Raw genomic sequence first — 21,410 nt, 5'->3', positions numbered from 1 at the left:
TCTGTTATTCTTTGATTTAACTTTCCCATGTTTGTATTTTTCTGTCTTATTTCAACTCTTTGATATACCATATCTTACCACATTTGATTTCTTGCTTCCACTATTTAGTTTAGAACCCTCTTTACCTTTCTAGCTATGCAGTTCACAAGAATACAGGTCACTGCATATTTCAGGTTTATATTAACTCAACTGTACGATCACCATAAAACTGAACTAACTGGTTTCTTTATTGCAATCAATGATTCAGAAGAAGAAAAAACTGGGACAACATGTCGATGTTTTGTTAAATTAACGTTATGACTAAATCTTACTTTTCTCCGTGTATTTTCTTCACTTTCTCCTTCTGTTTCCCCACAACCCAGTTCTTTTATGAGACCTCCTCTGGTATTATTCTGTTGTGAATTTTTTTTTGAGCAAGACCTGTCATTGAGATCCATGGTATTAAAATTCTAAATTCTACAATTACATTACAAGCAGATTAGTAGCTTTTCTTAAAAAAAAATTTTGATGGCTTTCAATATGTAGTAGGCTAGACAATGCCTTCTCCCAGTTGAAATTTGCCTGTAGCCTAACTTTGCTTCACGAACTGTCATCGATGGGGTAAGGTTCAGATGCTATCTTTTATTTAGAACTAAGTAAGTCCAAACCAGAATTTGCAGAGGGTACCAAACTAGAGGAATACAGCTAACAGTGTGGAAGACGACAATGTAAGGCAAGAAGAAATTATAAAGCCTATACTGAGCAGTTGAGGAAGTTAACATTTACACACAGATAAATGTGAATTATTGCATTTCAGAAGGAAAAATAAATCTTTAGAAGAAACAGAATGAGGTTTAAGGCCAAAGGGATCTGGGGGTAGAGGTGAACAAATTGTAAAAATGTTCTGGTCCCCATATCTATGGAACAATAAGAACATAAGACACAAGAGCAGAAATTAGGCCATTCAGCCTATCAAGTCTGCTCTGCATTCAATTATGGCTGATAGGTTTCTTAACCCTATTCTTCCACTTTCTCCCCATATCCCGTTGACAATCAAGAACTTATCTATTTCAATCTTAAATACACTCAATGACCTAGCCTCCACAGTTTTCCGTGGCAATGAATTCCATAGATTCACCCACTCTCTGGCTGAATAAATTCCTCCTTATCTCCATTCTAAAAGATCGTCCCTTTACTCTAAGACTGTGCCATCTGGTCCTAGTCTCTCCTACTAATGGAAACATCTTCCCAACATCAATTCTGTCCAGACCATTCAGTATTCTGTAAGTTTCAATTAGATCCCCCTCATCCTTCTAAACTCCATCAAGTATAGACCCAGAGGCCTCAAACTTTCCTCATATGTTAAGCTTTTCATTCCCAGGACCATTCTCATGAATCTCCTCTGAACTCGCTCCAGGGCCATTATATCTTTCTTGAGATATGGGTCACACAACTGTGCACAATTCTCCAAATATGGTCTGACTAGAACCTTACAGAGCCTCAGAAGTACATCTCTACTTTTATGTTCAAATCCTCTCCAAATAAATGCCATCATTGCATTTGCCTTGCTAACTATTTACTTAACCTACAAATTTACCTTGAGAGAATCCCGGAATAGAACTCACGAGTCTCTTTGCAGTTTAGATTTCTGAATTTTCTCCTCTTTCATAAAATAGTTCATGCCTCTATTCTTCCTACCAAAGTGCATGACCTCACAATTTCCCACATTGTACACCATCTGCCACTTCTTTGCCCACTCTCCTAAGGCTTTATAAACCCTTCTGCAGCCTCCTCAATTCCACCTGTCACTCTACCTATCTTTGTATCATCTGCAAGCTTAGCCAGAATGCCCTCAGTTCCTATAACTAGATTGTTAATGTATAAACTGAGAAGTTGTTGTCCTAACACCGAGCCTTGTGGAACACCATTTGACACCAGCTGCAATAACAAGACTCTTTTATCCCCACTCTGCTTTCTGCCAGACAGCTAAGCTTCTATCCATACTAGCACCTTGCCTCTACCACACATATCTTGCTCAGGCACCTCCTGTGCAGCACCTTGTCAAAGGCCTTCTTGAAGTCCAGATAGATAACATCCATTGGCTCTCTTTAGTTAATAAGCTCATTATTTCCTCAAAGAATTCTAGCAGATTTGTCAAGCATGACCTCCCTTGATGAAATTATGCTGACTTTGCCTTATTTTACCATAAACTTCCAAGTATTCAGAAATCTCATCCTTCACAATGGATTTCAGTATCTTACCTACAACTGAGGTTCAGCGAATCAGTCCTTAATTTTCTGTCTCTGTTTGCCTTAGTCCCTTTTAAAACAGGGGTGTCATGTTAGCGATTTTCCAGTCCTCTGGGATCCTCCCTGACTCTAGCGATTCCTGAAAAGTCTTCACTAATGCCTCCACTATCGCTTAAGCTATCTCCCTTATAACTCTGGGGTGTAGTCCATCTGGTCCAGGTAATTTATCCATCTTCAGGCCATTCAGTTTTTCTTGCATCTTCTCCTTGGTGATGGCCACCATACTCAGCTGTTCCCCCTCACTCTCTTGAATTTTTGAGATATTACTCGTGTCTTCCACCATGAAAACTGACATGAAGTAATTATTCAGTTCCTCAGCCATTTCCTTGTTTCCACTACTATCTCTCTAGCATCATTCTCCAGTGGTCCAATGTCCACTTTTGCCTCTCTTTTGCTTTTTTATATATCAAAAGCAACTCTTTCAGTCTTCCTTTGTATTACTGGCTAGTGTACCCTCATATTTAATCTTCTCCTTCCTTATTTCTTTTTATTGTTGGTCTTTGCCCAATCCTCTAGTTTCCCACTGCCCTTTACCACATTATATGCTTTCTCTTTTGCTTTTATGCTGTCCCTGACTTCACTTGTCAGCTATGGTTGCCTCATCCTCTCTATACCCGTGCTTCTTTTTCCTCAGGGTGAATCTCTGCTGTGTCTCCTGAATTACTCACAGAAACTCCTGCCATTGCCTTTCCTGATAGGCTCCTCTCCTAGTCAATTCTTCCCAGCTCCTCCCTTATGCCTCTATAGTTGACTTTATTCAGCTATAATACCATTACCTCTGATTCTATCTTCTCCCTCTCAAATTACAGAGTAAATTCAATCATATTATGATCACTGCCTCCTAAGGGTTCCTTCACCTTTTTTTTTTAGATTACTTACAGTGTGGAAACAGGCCCTTCGGCCCAACAAGTCCACACCGACCCGCCGGAGCGCAACCCACCCATTCCCCAACATTTACCCCTTTACCTAACACTACGGGCAATTTAGCATGACCAATTCACCTAACCTGCACATCTTTGGACTGTGGGAGGAAACCGGAGCACCCGGAGGAAACCCACGCAGACACAGGGAGAATGTGCAAACTCCACACAGTCAGTCGCCCGAGTCGGGAATTGAACCCAGGTCTCTGGCGCTGTGAGGCAGCAGTGCTAACCACTGTGCCACCGTGCCGCCTCAAGCTCCCTTATCAAGCCTGACTCATTAAACAACACTAAAGCCAGTATTGCCCATTCGCTAGTGGGCTCCACCACAAGCTGCTCCATAAAACCATCTTGTAGACACTCCACAAATTGATGTGTTGGAGAGGGTCCAGAGGAGGTTTACAAGAATCATCCGGGGATGAAAGGCTTATCATGAGAAACAGTTGAGGACTCTGTGCCTGTACTCGATGGAATTTGGAAGGATGAGGGGGGATCTGATTAACACTTCGCCAATACTGAGAGGGCTCGACACAGTGGGCACAGAGAAGATGTTTCCACTAATAAGAGTGACTAGGACCCATGGGCAGAGCCCCGTCACAGTGAGGGGAATGATCTTTAAGAACTGAGATAAAAAGGAATTTCTTTAGCCAGAGAGTGGTGAATCTGTGGAACTCATTGCCACAGAAGGCTGTGGAGACAAAGTCTTTGAATGTATTTAAGATCCAGATAGATAGGAGATCAAGAGTTATGGGGAGAAGGCAGGGGAATGGTGTTTAGAAACATAACAGCTATGAACAAATAGTAAGCAGACTCAATAGGCCAAATGGCCTAATCCTGCTCCTATATCTTACGGTCTTATGGAAAAGCAATGTAATCATAAAAATGCAAAAAAAAAGCCCACAGTTATTTTCAGGTGTTCAAAAGTTGCATAGTCATATTGAACTTATAAAGAACCTTGGTAACACAGCACTTGTAATTTGCTAACTACATTATGTAAAAAGACATAAAGCGGTGGAGAAAGTGAAATAAACATTATATATTATTGTACCAGAATTAAGAGATTATAGTATGGAAAGATTGACATATTGCATGCAGGTTGCCTACATCTGCTCCTACATATCAATGGATATTAAAGCTTCAAAATATTCCATTGGCTTTAAATAGCTTTGAGACATCCTAAGATTGTGGAAGGCAGTATTTATGTGCATGTATGCCTTTTTTCAAAAAAAACCTGTCTTTCTATGCAAATGAAGTGAAGTTAATATCTCAGGAGATGAATTAACAGGAGAGTAATCATCGGGCCTGCCTATAATACATAGTGTTTAGATTAGCGTGGTGCTGGAAAAGCACAGCAGGTCAGGTAGCATCCGAGGAGCAGGAAAATTGACGTTTTGGGCAAAAGCCCTTCATCAGGAATGGTGAATGCAACTCGATTTTCCTTCTCCTCAGATGCTGCCTGACCTGCTGTGCTTTTCCAGCACCACTTTAATCTAAACTCTGGTTTCCAGCATCTGCAGTCCTCACTTTTGCCTATAATAAATAGCAATGACCCACCCCATCCTTGTAATCTCATGGGAGACATGAAAAATACCAAAGGAAACCAATGCCTAATTGATGACAAAATTGGAAATTCCTAAGGCAGTATAGTCTGCAGCTTTATAAGATCACATTTACTTGGGGTGGCATGGTGGCTCAGTGGTTAGCACTGCTACCTCATAGCACCAGGGTCCCAGCTTCCATTCCAGCCTTGGGTGACTGTGTGGATTTTGCACATTCTCCCTGTGTCTACATGGGTTTGCTCCGGTTTCCTCCCACAGTCCAAAGATGTGCAGGTCAGGTGAATTGGCCATGCTAAATTGCCATAATGTTATGTCAATTAGTCAGAGGGATTTGAGTCTGGGTGGGTTACTCTTCGGACAGTTGGTGTGGACCGGTTGGGCCGAAGGGCCTGTTTCCACACTGTGGGGAATCTAATCTAAATAAGTTACCCTCCTCCTCTCGTTAATTTGCCAAGTACATTTTGTGTAGGGCACTTGTAAGATGATGATGCTGTGGGGCAGAAAAAAGATTTGTGCCTGAATACTCGATTAAGCGTAAAAGCAGCTGCTGAAGATGTGGAAGGGTTGGTAGAATCGATAGACACAACAAAAATGGAGAAACCACCATTGTCATGGCAATTGATTGATGACCTCCATGTGATACTATATTTTCTCCTCCCAATAAGCTGCACTTTGAAGAAGTGTGGAGGCAGTAAATAAATGATACAGGTTGGATACTATTGTTTCTGGTTGTCATTGTGAAAGATTTGTTACCAGGATGTAAGTCATAGAAGAAACTGTCTTGAAATATATGATTATGAACTGCTGAATATGGAGAATATATGGATATAAGGATTGGGATAGTAATGAAAGATCAACATGTTGGCAATTGCAGTGTAAGAACTAATAAAGGATTTTACAGCAGGAGATGTAGAGTCATCTTTGTCTGGATGTATCGCAAAAGTCACGTCTCTTTGTTCGTGGAATACTCTTCTTTACAGTAAGAAGTTTCTAGTCTTTTAATTAGCAACAAGAGGTATGATTGTGAGGAGTAGATAACTTGCTCTCCAGCAGTTGGAGAGTTATCTTGATGTTTTGGATACTTATTTTTCCTTTCAATCTGCTTCACTGTCACAATGTCTTGTCCTTTTTATTGTTTCTGGGAATTTTGTCCATGCTACCTCTGGTTAATCCCTCTCTTACTCTTTTGGTCTTTCTGGCTCATCAGTTTTTATTGTGTAACATTAGAACTAGTTTTGTTAACTGCAAGCTCCTGATTTCCAATCAACCGTCTCTTACATATACTAGATCTGACAACATTGACTAAAATATAATATAAATGTTGGTAAAAACAATGACTGCAGATGCTGAAAATCAAATACTGGATTAGTGGTGCTGGAAGAGCACAAATTTCGCTGCTCGTTGGATGCTGCCTGAACTGCTGTGCTCTTCCAGCACCACTAATCCAGTATAATATAAATGTTCTCCAGAGTGAGTGTTCAAGAGCAAATGACCACTAGATGGCAGCAAGCTAATATTGTTGGGAATAGCAATTTTCTTTGTAGTTTAATTTACAGTAAAATTGCATAGTTTGCATTTTGTCACAAATCTGATCAAATGATGCATATGTAAATTAAAGTTAGGCTTAGTATGGATTTTGTAATAGTACTTTTTTTAAAAAAAAATTCTCAAAGAATTGTGAGACAAATATGTTAGCTGCACAATCCAGTTTCTTGGTGCTTTGTTTTTCAGGGCTATGAGTATGTTTTTGCCTCCCAAAATGGTTTCTGTGATAGGACAGCATTGTTATCATCTAAAATCTGAAGGGATGCATGAGACCTAATGAAACAAGTGTTAGACATTAATTAAAGGTTAAGTTGGTGAAAATGAGTTCTGTGAATATGGGAGCTAGTAATCAGTGGAGTGTGTGTTTTATGGATTGTAGTTAACGGAAATAAATCCCTCATTTAAAATGTGGACATGGATACTTTAAAGTAATTATCTTCTAGTGTACACCACTGGTAGTAGAGGATGGTTGATTCAAAAGAGAGAATTTCAGGGTATAATTACAAACCCATGTTTTCTGAAAATAAGTTTTATGATCAGAGAAACAATGAAGTTGCAATATAGATTTCAGTTACTTTACCAAACAGGAGATGAGGTATGACCTTCATGCATTTGTTACCCTACAGAAATAAGATAAAAACAAAATTTCTAGGAGTTGAAGCCTGATGACTTGAACATGGCTGAAGGTTTGGATAGATTGTAATCTTTCATAGATTAAAATTTATCAAAGATGATTTATTGACTCTTATGAGGTCTGGTCAAATTTCAACAAACTTAGATTTAAATAATACCATGGAAGTGGAATTAATGGAATTTGGTAGATTGAATGCAAGGCCTGCAGAAATTTTATTTGAAAATTCTCCACTTTGTGTTGGTATGTCACTTATTAGACAGTGACAAAGTATTAAATATGGACAGATTTATGGTTTTGGCAGAAGTTAAATTTGGGAATAAATGTATACTGCACAATCACTGATACGACAGAAAATGGAGGATATAATATCAGGAGACTGGTGAATCTGTTTCAGGACAAGGAGAACTATAACTAATAGAAGATATGGATTCTGGGTAATCTAAGATGGAGGAAGGGGAAAATGTCTGGCTGTAACAGCTGCTCCTTTGTTGAGGTATTTTAGGTGCTGGAGGTGATTTCCTCAAATTCCAGGAGCAGCAATTACTGTTTTATATGCTGTTGCATTGTTTTGGAACTTTGGAAAAATAAAGTCAAAACAACAGCAGTTTTGAAAGGAAGAACAACAGACAAAGGAAGCACATGGTGAGGCCAGTGCAGGAGAGAGAGAGAGAGAGAGAGAGAGAGAGAGAAAGAAAGAAAGAAAGAAAGAAAGAAACCCATACTGCCTTTGCTGTTTGAATTCACGTATCACTGGACATTGGAGTGCATCTGGGAACATTAACAAACAGTGAAATTCACAACTGATCTTGAGTGAAGTTCACAGCACAGAAGCAGGTAAGTGTATTGTTGTTTTAAGTGTGACCGACAGAAAGTCTGCAGTAGTGAGTTGAGTAGAGTGGGTTCTTTCTTGATTATATGTTTTTGGAGCTATGTCTCTTGATTAAACCTAAAATATAAGCCCTAACTATTAATTTAACCTGGGCAGTGTTTGTAGAGGAATAAGGCAGTGTTATTTCCTGGATCTGTAAATTGTGAAGGAGCAGAAATGGCCTTTAGTGATATGTGCTTCTTGTCAGATATGGGAGTTTAAAGAGAGTTTAAGGGTTACTGTGGATTATTTCTGCCGTAAGATTCGTAACCAACAGCATTTATCAGATCAAATGGATCAGTTGGAGAGACAGTTAGAAGCAATGAGGAACTTGCAACAGCAACGGTATGTGATGGATGGCAGTTATAGGAAGGGGGGAAAGTCTCAGATACAGTCACGTAGATGGGTTAACTCCAGGAAAGGTAAGAGAGGTAGGCAGCAAGTGCAGGAATCCTTTGTGGCTATACCCATTTCAAACAGGTGTGCTATTTTGGAAAATGTAGGGGGGAATGGATTCTCAGGGGAACTTAGCACGAACAGCCAAGTTTCTGGCATTGAGACTGGCTGTATTGCAACGAGGGCTACGTTGGGTTCCAAGAGATCAATTGTGTTAGGGAATTCTCTAGTCCGAGGTGCAGACAGACGTTTCTGTGCCCAGCAGCAAAAAATCAGAATGGTGTGTTGCTTCCCTGGTGCCAGGATTAAGGATGTCTCAGAGCGGGTGCAGAATATTCTCACGGGGGAGAGGGGCCAGCAAGAGGTCATTATTCACATTGGAACCAACAATATAGGAAGGACAAAGATTGAGAGTCTGAAGGGAGATTACACAGAATTAGTCAGGAATTTAAAAAAGAGGTCCTCAAGAGTAGTAATATCTGGATTATTCCCGCTGCAATGTGCTAGTGAGGGCAAGAATAGGAGGATAGAGCAGATGAATGCATGGCTGAGGAGCTGGTGTATGGGAGAAGGATTCACATTTTTAATCATTGGAATCTCTTTTGGGGTAAAAGTGACAAGAAGGACAGGTTGCACTTAAATTGGAAGGGGACTAATATACTGGCAAGGAAATTTGTGAGAACTGCTTGGGAGGATTTAAACTAGTAAGGTGGGGAGTGGGACCCAGGGAGATAGTGAGGTAAGAGGTCAATCTGACACTGATACAGTTGAGAACAGAAGCGAGTCAAACAGTCAGGACAGGCAGGGACAAGGTAGGACTAATAAATTAAATTGCATTTATTTCAATGCAAGGGGACTAACAGGGAAGGCAGATGAACTCAGGGCATGGTTAGGAACATGGGACTGGGATATCATAGTAATTACAGAAACATGGCTCAGGAATGGGCAGGACTGGCAGCTTAATGTTTGAAGATACAAGGAGAGAAAGGGAGGCAAGAGAGGAGGAGGAGTGGCATTTTTGATAAGGGATAGCATTACAGCTGTGCTGAGGGAGGATATTCCTGGAAATACACCCAGGGAAGTTATTTGGGTGGAGCTGAGAAATAAGAAAGGGATGATCACCTTATTGAGATTGTATTATAGACCCCCTAATAGTCACAAGGAAATTGATAAACAAATTTGTAAGGAGATCTCAGCTATCTGTAAGAATAATAGGGTAGTTATGGTAGGGGATTTTAACTTTCCAAACATAGACTGGGACTGCCATAGTGTTAAGGGTTTAGATGGAGAGGAATTTGTTAAGCGTGTACAAGAAAATTTTCTGATTCAGTATGTAGATGTACCTACTAGAGAAGATGCAAAACTTGACTTACTCTTGGGAAATAAGGCAGGGCAGGTGACTGAGGTGTCAATGGGGGAGCACTTTGGGGCCTCCGACCATAATTCTATTAGATTTAAAATAGTGATGGAAAGTATAGACCAGAGCTAAAAGTTGAAGTTCTAAATTGGAGAAAGGCCAATTTTGACGGTATTAGGCAAGAACTTTCAAAACCTGAATGAGGGCAAATGTTCACAGGTAAAGGGATGGCTGGAAAAGGTGAAGCCTTCAGAAATGAGAGAATGAGAATCCAGAGAAAGTATATTCCTGTTAGGGAGAAAGGAAAGGCTGGTAGGTATAGGGAATGCTGGATGACTAAAGAAATTGAGAGTTTGGTTAAGAAAAGGAAGGAAGCATATGTAAGGTACAGACAGGATAGATCGAGTGAATCCTTAGAGTATAAAGGCAGTAGAAGTATACTTAAGAGGGAAATCAGGAGAGCAAAAAGGGGACATGGGATAGCTTTGGCAAATAGAATTAAGGAGAATCCAAAGGGTTTTTACAAATATGGTAAGGACAAAAAGGTAACGAGGGAGAAAACACGGCCCGTCAAAGATCAGCAAGGCGGCCTTTGTGTGGAGCCGCAGAAAGTGGGGGAGATACTAAATGAGTATTTTGCATCAGTATTTACTGTGGAAAAGGATATAGAAGATATAGACTGTAGGGAAATAGATGGTGACACCTTGCAAAATGTCCAAATTGCAGAGGAGGAAGTGCTGGATGTCTTGAAACGGTAAAAGGTGGATAAATCCCAGGACCTGATCAGGTGTACCCTAGAACTCTGTGGGAAGCTAGAAAAATGATTGCTGGGCCTCTTGCTGAGATATTTGTATCATCAATAGTCACAGGTGAGGTGCCGGAAGTCTGGAGGTTGGCAAACGTGGTGCCACTGTTTACGAAGGGCAGTAATGACAAGCCAGGGAACTATAGACCGGTGAGCCTGACCAGTGAGCTTGATGTCAGTGGTGGGCAAGTTGTTGGAGGGAATCCTGAGGGACAGGATGTACATGTATTTGGAAAGGCAAGGACTGCTTAGGGATAGTCAACATGGCTTTGTGCGTGGGAAATCATGTCTCTTGACAGAGTTTTTTGAGGAAATAACAAAGAGGATTGACGAGGGCAGAGTGGAAGATGTGATCTATATGGACTTCAGTAAGGCATTCAACAAGGTTCCTCATGGGAGACTGATTTAGCAAGGTTAGATCTAATGGAATACAGGGAGAACTAGCCATTTGGATACAGAACTGGCTCAAAGGTAGAAGACAGAGGGTGGTGGTGGAGGGTTGATTTTCAGACTGGAGGCCTGTGACCAGTGGAGTGCCACAAGGATCACTGCTGGGTCCTCTACTTTTTGTCATTTACATAAATGATTTGGATGCGAGCATAAGAGGTACAGTTAGTAAGTTTGCAGATGACACCAAAATTGGAGCTGTAGTGGACAGCGAAGAGGGTTACCGCTGTTTACAACAGGATTTTGACCAGATGGACCAATGGGCTGTGAAGTGGCAAATGGAGTTTAATTCAGATAAATAAGAGGTGATGCATTTTGGGAAATCAAATCTTAGCACACTTAATGGTAAGGTCCTAGGGAGTGTTGCTGAACAAAGAGACCTTGGAGTGCAGGTTCATAGCTCCTTGAAAATTGAGTCGCAGATAGGTAGGATAGTGAGGAAGGCGTTTGGTAAGCTTTCTTTTATTGGTCAGAGTATTGAGTACAGGAGTTGGGAGATCATGTTGCGGCTGTACAAGACATTGGTTAGGTCACTGTTGAAATATCGCATGCAATTCTGGTCTCCTTCCTATCAGAAAGTTGTTGTGAAACTTGAAAGGGTTCAGAAAAGATTTACAAGGATGTTGCCAGGGTTGGAGGATCTGAGCTTTGGGAGAGGCTAAACAGGCTGGGGCTGTTTTCCCTGGAGCGTCGGAGGTTGAGGGGTGACCTTATAGAGGTTTACAAAATTATGAGGGTCACGATAGGATAATTAGACAAAGTCTTTTCCCTGGGGTTGGAGAGTCCAGAACTAGACAGCTTAGGTTTAGGATGAGAGGGGAAAGATATAAAAGGGACCTAAGGGGCAACCTTTTCACATAGAGAGTGGCACGTGTATGGAATGAGCTGCCAGAGGAAGTGGTGGAAGCTGGTACAATTACAACATTTAAGAGGCATTTGAATGGGTATATGAATAGGAAGGGTTTGGAGGGATATGGGCCGGGTACTGGCAGGTGGGACTAGACTGGGTTGGGATATCTGGTCGGCATGGACAGGTTGGACTGAAGGGTCTGTTTCTGTGCTGTACATCTCTATGACTCTCTATGACTCTGTCTACGGTGAGTGGAATATACAGTTTAGAAATCTGAAAGACAAAGTCAAATGTGCTAAAATTACACAAACCATTTGCAGATCCATCTCTAACATCAGAACGTTTCATAAAGATTGCAGGAATAAGTGTTTAGAAGTGCAAACAACTCAAAGAACAAAAATGTGGTAGATGTGAGCTTTGTAAGAAATATTGAAGATCATCAACATGGCCAACATGGCCTACTTTGGGGAGACAGGACACCCATCGCAGAGTGCTTCAGAGAACATCTCTGGGACAAGTCTCCCTCCCACTCCACCGAGGACATGTGGGTCCTGGGTCTCCTCTGATGCCAATCCCAAACCACCTGATGCTTGGAGGAAGAACACCTCATCTTCCGCCTCAGGACCCACCAACCCACGGTATCAATGTGGATTTTACCAGTTTCCTTATTTCCTCTCTCCCCACCTTATCCCAGTTCGAAGCTTCCAATTTGGCACTGTTCTACCAGTCCATCTTCCTTCCCACCGATTCGGTCCACTATCCTCTCCAACCTATCACCATTATCACCACCTCCATCTACCTATCGTACTCTCAGCTACCTCCCCACCCCCCTCAGCTCACAGCCTCATTCCCGATGAAGGGCTTATGCCCAAAACGTCAATTCTCCTGCTCCTCAGATGCTGCCTGATCTGCTAAGCTTTTCCAGCACTACACTCTTGACCCATGGCCAATGGTAAGTCTGCCCATAGCAAGAAATTTCAATGAGATAATTTAAAGGTATGGAATGAAGTAAACATCATTTCAATTTTGTGTTGTTGATTTGATGAGTAGTTTTCTTCAGTCTAACCATAACCCTAGCCCAATAATACATAGTAAAGATAAGAAGATAATTGGGAATAAGGGGGCAGAAAAGTGGATAAGTACTGGACTTGGACCATCAACAAAATGTCTAATTTTTTGGGGGGGCGGGGATGTGGAGAAGTATGCTATCAATGAATTTAAAGGTTTGTGTGTACATATGAACAGCAGCAAAAAGCCCCTTTAGGAATGGAGTATGAGAAACCATGCTCTTTTAAAATGAGATGATTCACAATTTTGGCAGATCAGCCAAACTGTAACTTCTCATCTGCTTCAGTGTGGGTTGTACCTAAGAATTTTTGTGGCAGCTAGTTGAAGGTTAAAGACTGTGTCATTAGTTTTTGGTAGGAAGCCTAAAGTTCCATTAGTAATAAGTGATCAGTCCCCAGCTTGAGTAGGAACTGCCAGAGGCCAGTGTTAAAGTACTAGATTTAAGTACAACCATGAACAGTCCCAAGATGGAAGATATTATTCAGGCTAACAAAATTTTTGAAACATTTTAAAAGGGAGTATTGTGTTTTGAAGTTGTCATCACTGGGAGATGCCAGGAATATGAAAAGTAATTGTTTTTAGTGATGCTACTTCTGTAAAGTTCTGTGTTCTCAAGTGCAGAAGATTATATATTTTTTCTTTTGTGGGAAAGGAACTCAAATTAGGTAGTAATCGGTTAGCTTTGCATGATCAGGAAGGAGAGATCACATGCAGAGTGAGGCACAGCCTGAATGAGTATATATTTCAGGAATTTTAGAGCAACAGGGGAAGTTGGTGCAGATGGGAAGAGGTGCTTTTTTTTGTTTCATAGTTTGTAAGTGAATTAACTCGACAGGGACTGGTATCCTATTGCCAAGTAATCCTTTATTAACAGATGGAAGATCCTTGTCACTGGTTTAGCTCCCTCAGAGCCAGCTCACAGTGTCAGAATGGCTGAAATTCCTATTTAATCTGTCAGCCAAGGCTTACTGATTGGGGTATTAATCTGGTCCAATCAGGGAACTCATTCTGAGATCCACCTGGCTGACCTTGTTACAATTCCTCAACGTCTTTCAACAGGATACATTGAAGTGCAGAGTCAGGGGTTCAGCACTGAGTGACAACACGGAAAAGCTGTCAGTTCATTAGTATTACCTGCTAATTGGACTATCTGTAATTTACTTTCCGACTTAAGGTAAGTAGAATAAATATTTACAGATTTAAAAACCAAAATGAGTAGAATTTTTAAAAAAGAATTAAGTAAATCAAATGAAGTTGTAGGGTCAGGCAACGTGTTGTACCTGCATAATATGGGAGCTGGTGGACCCCATTATGGTTCATAGTAACTATATCTGTAGCAAATGTTAGTTGTTCTTTGCACATTAAATTTCCAAGGGTTGTTTGTTCAACAGTTTCTTAGAACTTGCTGCTTTTGTAAAATGATCAGATGGTTGACTGCGGCTACCACCCAATTTAGTTTGGAGATTTCTCAATTTTCCAGCTTCTATTTTAAGCCTGCAATATTGATTCTCAGTCTTTTTTACATTCACACACATCATTGGGTGTGCATTATCCCATTGTCTCTTGCTAATGATATAGCTCTTAGTGGCTATTACCATTCAATCTGTTTTCCAAATTTCTTCCAATATTTTTACATGGGAAGATGCCAAATCTATCATCTTACCAAGAGCAAGGGTTTCTGCCACTAAGGTACTTTTTCACAAATCCACCAATGTTTTTAAGTTCCATTAGAAATAGAAAATGGAGTAGACCGCTCGGCCCCACCACCCTGCTCTACCATTCAATAGGATCATGGCTGATCCAACTTTCCTCACACCCAATTTTCCCTGTAACCACGGTTCCCCGACTGATCAAGAATCCATCTATCTCAGTCTTAAATATACAGAAGGACTCTCTGATGTGAGGCTTTCCAAAGGCTCAGAGCCCTCTGAAGTATACCTCCTCATCTCATTCTTAAATTCTTTCCTCTGAGACTATGACCTCTGGTCCTAGGCTCTCTCATCAGGGGAACCATCCTCCCAACCTTTACCTGCCAAGCCCCTTAAGAATCCTATATGTTTCAATGAGATCACTTCTCATTCTTCTAGACTTCAGTGAGTAGTGTCCTAAACTGTTTAGTTGGTGCTCATAAGACAGTCCCTTCATACCAGAGATCAACTTAAGTGAACCTTTTCTGAACTGTCTAGGAGAAGGTCAGGACTGCAGATGCTGGAGATCAGAGCTGAAAATGTGTTGCTGGAAAAGCGCAGCAGGTCAGGCAGCATCCAAGGAGCAGGAGAATCGACGTTTCGGGCAGGATTCCTGAAGAAGGGCTCATGCCAGAAACATCGATTCTCCTGCTCCTTGGATGCTGCCTGACCTGCTATGCTTTTCCAGCAACACATTTTCAGCTCTTTTCTGAACTGTCTCCAAGTAAATGATACCCTTCTGTAAATAAGGGACCAGAACTGCTCTCTTACTCCTGATGTGCTCTCATTAACATCTTGTACAGTTGCAGTAAGACTTCCCTATTCTTTCATTCGAACCCCCTTTGAAATAAGAGCCAACATTTCATTAGCCTTCCTGATGACCTGCTATAACTATGTGCTAGCTTTGTGATTTGTGCACAAATACCCCAGTGTTTTTGTTCACAATTTATTGCATGTTAGCAGCTAGCTGCAGGTCACACTGACATGATGGATATTGTTATAGATACTTTTGGGGAGGATCAAATATTCGGTGTCTCTGTCCTTCAGGATTCTAAGTTGCCCTGCCCACAAGTCCATAAGGCATTATTATAGTGAGTGATGCTTATGGCATCCTCTATATTAACCTGTTCAGACCCACAAACACTTTGTCTCAATCTATTTTTCTGTCATTATTAATATTATATGCTTGCATGTAAAATTACACTTACTACAATGCTATCTCCCTCCTAAGTCTTTGGTTTTACTATTGTCCTGGAATGCATTCTCTTTATACAGGGAAGACTGACAGTTTGCTGGATAGAAGATGGTTGTCTTTGATTCTCTTCTTGATAGTTTTTTTTTTAGGTCAAAAAGTCCCTTTTAAACTGGAGGACCTATATTTGATTGAATATCCTTGACAGGACATTTTCCCTGCTGATACAAACAATTGCTTCTTTGAATTTTCTTGAATCTCTGACAAAGGCTTCCTGACAGTATCTTGAATCATTGCACATTGGTTTTCTTTCTTAGTGGTGGCTTCCATCCTCCATCGAGTTTGTGTATCACCTCTTTGATCCATGTAAACAGATTCTGAATCTGCCCGTAGGTTTATGCTGAAGCATGTAAACATTTCCGTTAAACATATTGAATGGTTTGGAATCTCTCTTCCACTGTCAGTAGTTATACTTGTGGCTTAGCATAATATCTGATTTAGTTACTGAGAATTCTTTCTGGGAAGAGAAGAAAGTTAAGTCATTGTCTTGAATTTATCAATTCTGAATAGATAAGATACGGGGGCTCTGTGGTTAGCACTACTGCCTCACAGCACCAGCGACCCAGGTTCAATACCAGCGTCAGACCTCTGTTTGCCTGTGTGGAGTTTACACATTTTCCCCATGTCTTCATGGGTTTCCACCAGGTGCTTCAGTTTCATCCCACAGTCCAAAGATGTGCAGTTTGGGTGGATTGGCCATACTAAAATGCCCATAATGTCCAGGATTGTGTAGGTTAGGTGGATTAGCCATGGGAAATCTTCATTGAAAAGAAGGTGATTGAGGGGGGACCTGACTTGAGGCCTACAAAATTGAGGTTTAGACAGAGTGGATAGCAAGAAACTTTTTTTCCGGGAGTGGAGGACTCAATTACTAGGGGTTAGGAGTTCAAAGTGAGAGGGGAAAATTTTAGGGGAGATATACATGGAAAGTTCTTTATGCAGAGGGTGATGGGTGCCTGGAATATGTTGCCAGTAGAGGTGGTAGACGGGGAGAACAGCAGCGTCATTTAAGATTTATCTAGCCAGGTACAAGAATGGGTAGGGAGCAAAGGGATACAGATCCTTCGAAAACAGATGGCAGATTTAGATAGAGGATATGGATCGGTGCAGGCTTGGAGGGCGTGTTCCTGTGCTGTAATGTTCTTTGTTCTTTCTTTGTCCCTGTAACCCTGTACTTCGAAAGAACAGAGTGCGGGGGGTAACTCTGGGTGGGATGCTCTTTGGAGATTTGGTGTGGACTTATTGGGCCAAATGGCCTGTCTCCACACTGTAGAGATTCTGAGTCACTTCCACATCTAACATAGTTTTGAAGCTGTTGTGGCTATTATGACACTCCTCATTCTGCACAAACCACTTGCTTCTAGACTTGGGTGCCAGTATTTGCATTCACTCAAACAACAGTGTAGGACTAGTTGCTGGGAAAGGGAAGAGGAGGTGTCTCAATTGGAGGCAAAATTCTCCTACCCAAAGCTTATCAAGGAACAGTGTCAAATTCTTACAGAAACCTTCTGAGCACAGGGTAAACAGCTTTGCCAATTACTTTGAAGGTGACCGTGTCTGTGAATATTTATGCATTAGTTTCCTTCCAGACTGGAGCAGGTGATATTTGAAATATTTCCCAGTCTGCCATCTGTACTTACATAAGGAAGGTCAATGAAGCTCAGTATTCCAAGAGAGCTGAACATATGTCATTATCTCTTGTTGGAGACAAACAAACAGTGAAAGGACATTGCTTTGTGGGGATTGTAGGCTCCCTAGTGATACAGGGTTCCACTGATTAAACACATTTCTTTGTCAACTCAGTGAAGTCCAATAACTAAAAAGGCTTCTATTCCTCCCATAACTGGTTGTTGACCTTCCTTTGATAATTAATCATGTATTTGAATGCTGTTACACTGACCAATCAGACCCCTAAAATTCTACAGGTGTTTTTAACTCTTAATTCCGTATTTTTCAGAGGACTAGTACAAAGACAATAACTGCAGGTGTTAAACACTTAATGTGGGACAAACAGGATGTAACACCAAAAGGTGTCAAAGATTATTCAAATAGACTGGACTGTGATTTCTTGTGACTACAAAGACAACCAAGGTCTGATGTTTTGGACCAGATCAAACCCCCTCAAAATGTGTTAAAAGGATAGTCAAGACCTTGACCTTTTTCTTACCTTTTTAAAGGTTAAGGTGTTGAGTTCTGGATGCAATTCAATTGGTCAAACTACCAAACTTGAAACAAAACAAACTTTATTCATGCACTATAATTAAAATAGAGACAAAATTAAAAAGAGAAGAATTGGTTTAACTATAAGTCTATCAAAATGCTTAACAAAATAATGTATGATGATCCCCTACTAATTAACTGTTCCAGTATATTAACATCCCATAAACACCCTTGGTAAAGGAAATTTCAGTAAAATAGATTCTCATGTAAAATTCTAGCAGCAGGAAAAAAAAACCCAGCTTTTAGATGTAACAGAGGAATAAGAGTTTCAACATGCAACTTCAAGACCCCAGCAAATATTACTGAAAGCTAAAACTAAAAGAAATCAATCTTTCATCGGAGCTTGACCCCACCCACTCAGGCTGCTTCTATTGTTTCAAATTTAAGAAAAAAACCAAGGCCTTTCAAGCTGTTTACTGACTTTGGAGCAGGCTGCTCAACACCTCTGTCTCAACCTTTCTTCGTTTTCCTTTTTTAAAAAAGGACAAAATACACTTCTTTAAAACAATAGAATCATTACACCAAGAATTCCCTGCTCCACAAGCTGCACATTGTGTATTATGCCCTAAACTGCAAATACATCCTGTGTTTTCCCTTTGAAAGTGCTTAAGGATGGGTTGTAAACTGAATCATGTTGTGTGAACCAGCCTACATTCAAACGTTAATATGCTCTGAAGGTCACAATTGAAGATTTATCCGCGAGTGACTGTTGTGTCGCAGTTAAAGACTTCCCCTGAGTACTGGAATTCAGCTGGCTAGTGGAACAACAAAAGGCAGCCCCTCTCTCACTGCTGCAAATCAGAGAACGAAACAAGTCATGTCAAAAAAACGTCAATCAGCCTACAAAACCAAAAATGTCAAAGTTGACTGTTCAAGTATCAGTCCTGATGAAGGGCTTTTGCCCGAAACATCGATTTTCCTGCTCCTCTGATGCTGCCTGACTGGCTGTGCTTTTCCAGCACCACTCTAATCTGTTCAAGTATCACTACCAACGTACTTCAGAGCTCTTGTAAGTGCCCAGGAAGTGGAACCATTTCAATACCCAGGTTATCTGCTCAATTTCAGTTCATGTGGATTTCTAAAAGAATGCTGCCTACTGGTGTGAGAGTTGTACAGACTTTGCCAAAAATGTGCCAGGCTGGCTTCAATGCAGATTGAGCAAAGAACTGCTGCAGAACTAAGATTTTGAACCAGATTTTCATGGAACCAGAAGAAGCCTAGAGCCATTTAAAAATGGTAGGTAGGATCCTATTCTGGGATTCTCATGCCCTTCCTAGCAGTCCCAATTTTCACTAGCATAGCACAAGTATGAAAATCCTGCCCGTCATACTGGCTGCCAGGATGTCCCAAACACATGTTTCCCCAATTTTCTTTTGATGCAAATACCCCAAATTGCTAAGCCCCTGCATGGAGGGGTGAGTTTCAGTCACCTCACTGCAAGAGCTGCAACATTCAACAATTGATACTTTGAACTATTCACTCATCTCTATATCTGTTTTTAAAACTTTCATATTTTGGACCTTCCTCTTATTTCTAATGGGTGTGTTGGTTTAGTACTAGTATGTAGTAATTAATAAACTCTTTGTTTATTCATGAAAGCCCGGTTAAATTAAGTGTTTTTAAAACATGAGGTTATTTGAGCTTGGGGGGGGGGGGGAGGTGGGGAATGTATCTGCTAGAGGAGGTGTCTTGTTACACACAGTTGAGGGGTTAATGAATATAGGAGAGCTATTTCATTTCTTCTCATGTAGGAGCTTAAGTTTGCTCAGCAGCAATACTATTTTGGCATGTTTCTGATTTTTAGGCAATGAGAATTGACTAGTTAGCTTTCAGATTTGCATCTCGGTCTCTCCAATTTGCTAATGGTAACCAGTGTTGCCACATGGGTTAATTCCAACTCTGTGGAACACTGCTCCTGAGCTTGCATGCAGACTTTCTAGCAGCCTAGGCTATGTACCATCATTTCCTTATACCCATCAGTATTTTTGCATTGCCCACTCTTCTGAAATATTCATTTGACCATCTGAAGCAGAACTCATATTTTCCTCTAGCTAAATGGTGGTAGCATTATCTTTCCTGTTGAAGAGCTTATGCTTGAAATGTTTATTCTCCTGCTCCTCTGATGCTGCCTGACCAGCTATCTTCCACTACACTCTTCGACTCTGATCTCCAGCATCTGCAGTCCTCACTTTCTCCCAGTTGATTAGGCATTATCTTTATCTTCTGTACTTGTTGCAGGTCCGTCAGCGTCCAGTGTCTCATGTACAGATCCTGACTGTAATATGTTATCATCTCCACTAGTGCAAGGGTGAAAGAAAATAAAATTTCTTCTTCATCATCAATTACTTTCCATCTCCTGCTCTTCCATCAATGCCTGGCCAGTGTGAGAAGGAGGATTTGTTATAATGATGACACTCTTTAATGTTTACAATACCACTAACTAGCTACCGCCTGAGTCATGGCGAGTCTAATAATGGTGACCACACCCACTCCGTCAGAGCGTTGAGTATCAGAGTTGGAGGTCATTTGCAGCTGTACAGGATTCTGCAATTCTGGTCTCCCTCCTATCGGAAGGATGCTGTGAAATTTGAAAGGGTTCAACAAAGGTTTACAAGGATGTAGCCAGGATTGGAGGGTTTGAGCTGTAGGGAGAGGCTGAATAGGCTGGAACTATTTTCCATGGAGCATCGGAGGCTGAGGAGTGTCCCTCGAGGTTTATGAAATCATGAGGGGCATGGATAGGGTAAATAGACAAAGTCTTTTCCCTGGGGTTGGGGAGTCCAGAGCTAGACGGCGTAGGCTTAGGGTGAGAGGGAAAAAATTTAAAGGTCTTAAGAGGTAACTTTTTCATGCAGAGGGTAATACATATATAGAATGAACTGCCAGAGGAAGTGGTGGAGGCTGATACCATTTCAGCAGTTAAAATGCATCTGGATGGTATATGAATGGGAAGGATTTAGAGGGATATGGGCCAAGTGTTGGCAAATGGGACTAGATTATGTTTGGATATCTGGTCAGAATGGATCAGTTGGACCGAAGAATCTATTTCCATGCTGTCCATCTCAATTACTCTATGACTATGACAAGCATCCTGGTCTACCACCCTTGTGCCACTGCCTCAGGTCATTCACCAAATTCAGAATCCATGAGGATTGCCTCAGCTAGGACCTTGAGTTCATGTGACACTACACATGACCCACTACACTATACACTCAAACACATGGTCTTACATACTCACACACTCAGACAGATCCTCTCTCACGCACCTATACCCCCACCCACAATCACACCGACTCACAGGCTTATACTCCATCACACTCTCACACACTTAACCAAACATACACACATACAAACACTATCTCTATCTCTCTCACATGCACACACCTACACACACTCTCTTTCTCGCATGTGTACAACACACACACACACACACGTCAATGGGGTGAACTTGCATTTGCAGATAGCTTCTATTTTGCTCAAAAAGCACACAACCTGCAGGTAATCAATTCATGT

At 41.1% G+C, this 21,410-nt stretch overlaps 1 long non-coding RNA gene across 1 annotated transcript in view; it reads left to right on the top strand.

Annotated features, from left to right (window-relative positions):
• The first annotated feature begins 7,401 nt into the window (after positions 1-7,401).
• The window catches only part of LOC140479937 (uncharacterized), a 31,520-nt gene continuing 17,511 nt past the window's right edge, over positions 7,402-21,410 (top strand). The window contains exons 1-2 of the long non-coding RNA XR_011961160.1: positions 7,402-7,780; positions 13,797-13,911. This is a non-coding gene — a long non-coding RNA (uncharacterized lncRNA). The remainder of the gene's footprint in view (positions 7,781-13,796; positions 13,912-21,410) is intronic.

This window comes from Chiloscyllium punctatum, chromosome 7, assembly GCF_047496795.1.
Source record: "Chiloscyllium punctatum isolate Juve2018m chromosome 7, sChiPun1.3, whole genome shotgun sequence".
In the NCBI taxonomy this organism is placed as follows: Eukaryota; Metazoa; Chordata; class Chondrichthyes; order Orectolobiformes; family Hemiscylliidae; genus Chiloscyllium; species Chiloscyllium punctatum.
Note: the sequence above shows the minus strand (reverse complement) of the source record. Positions and strands in the feature narration are given on the sequence as shown.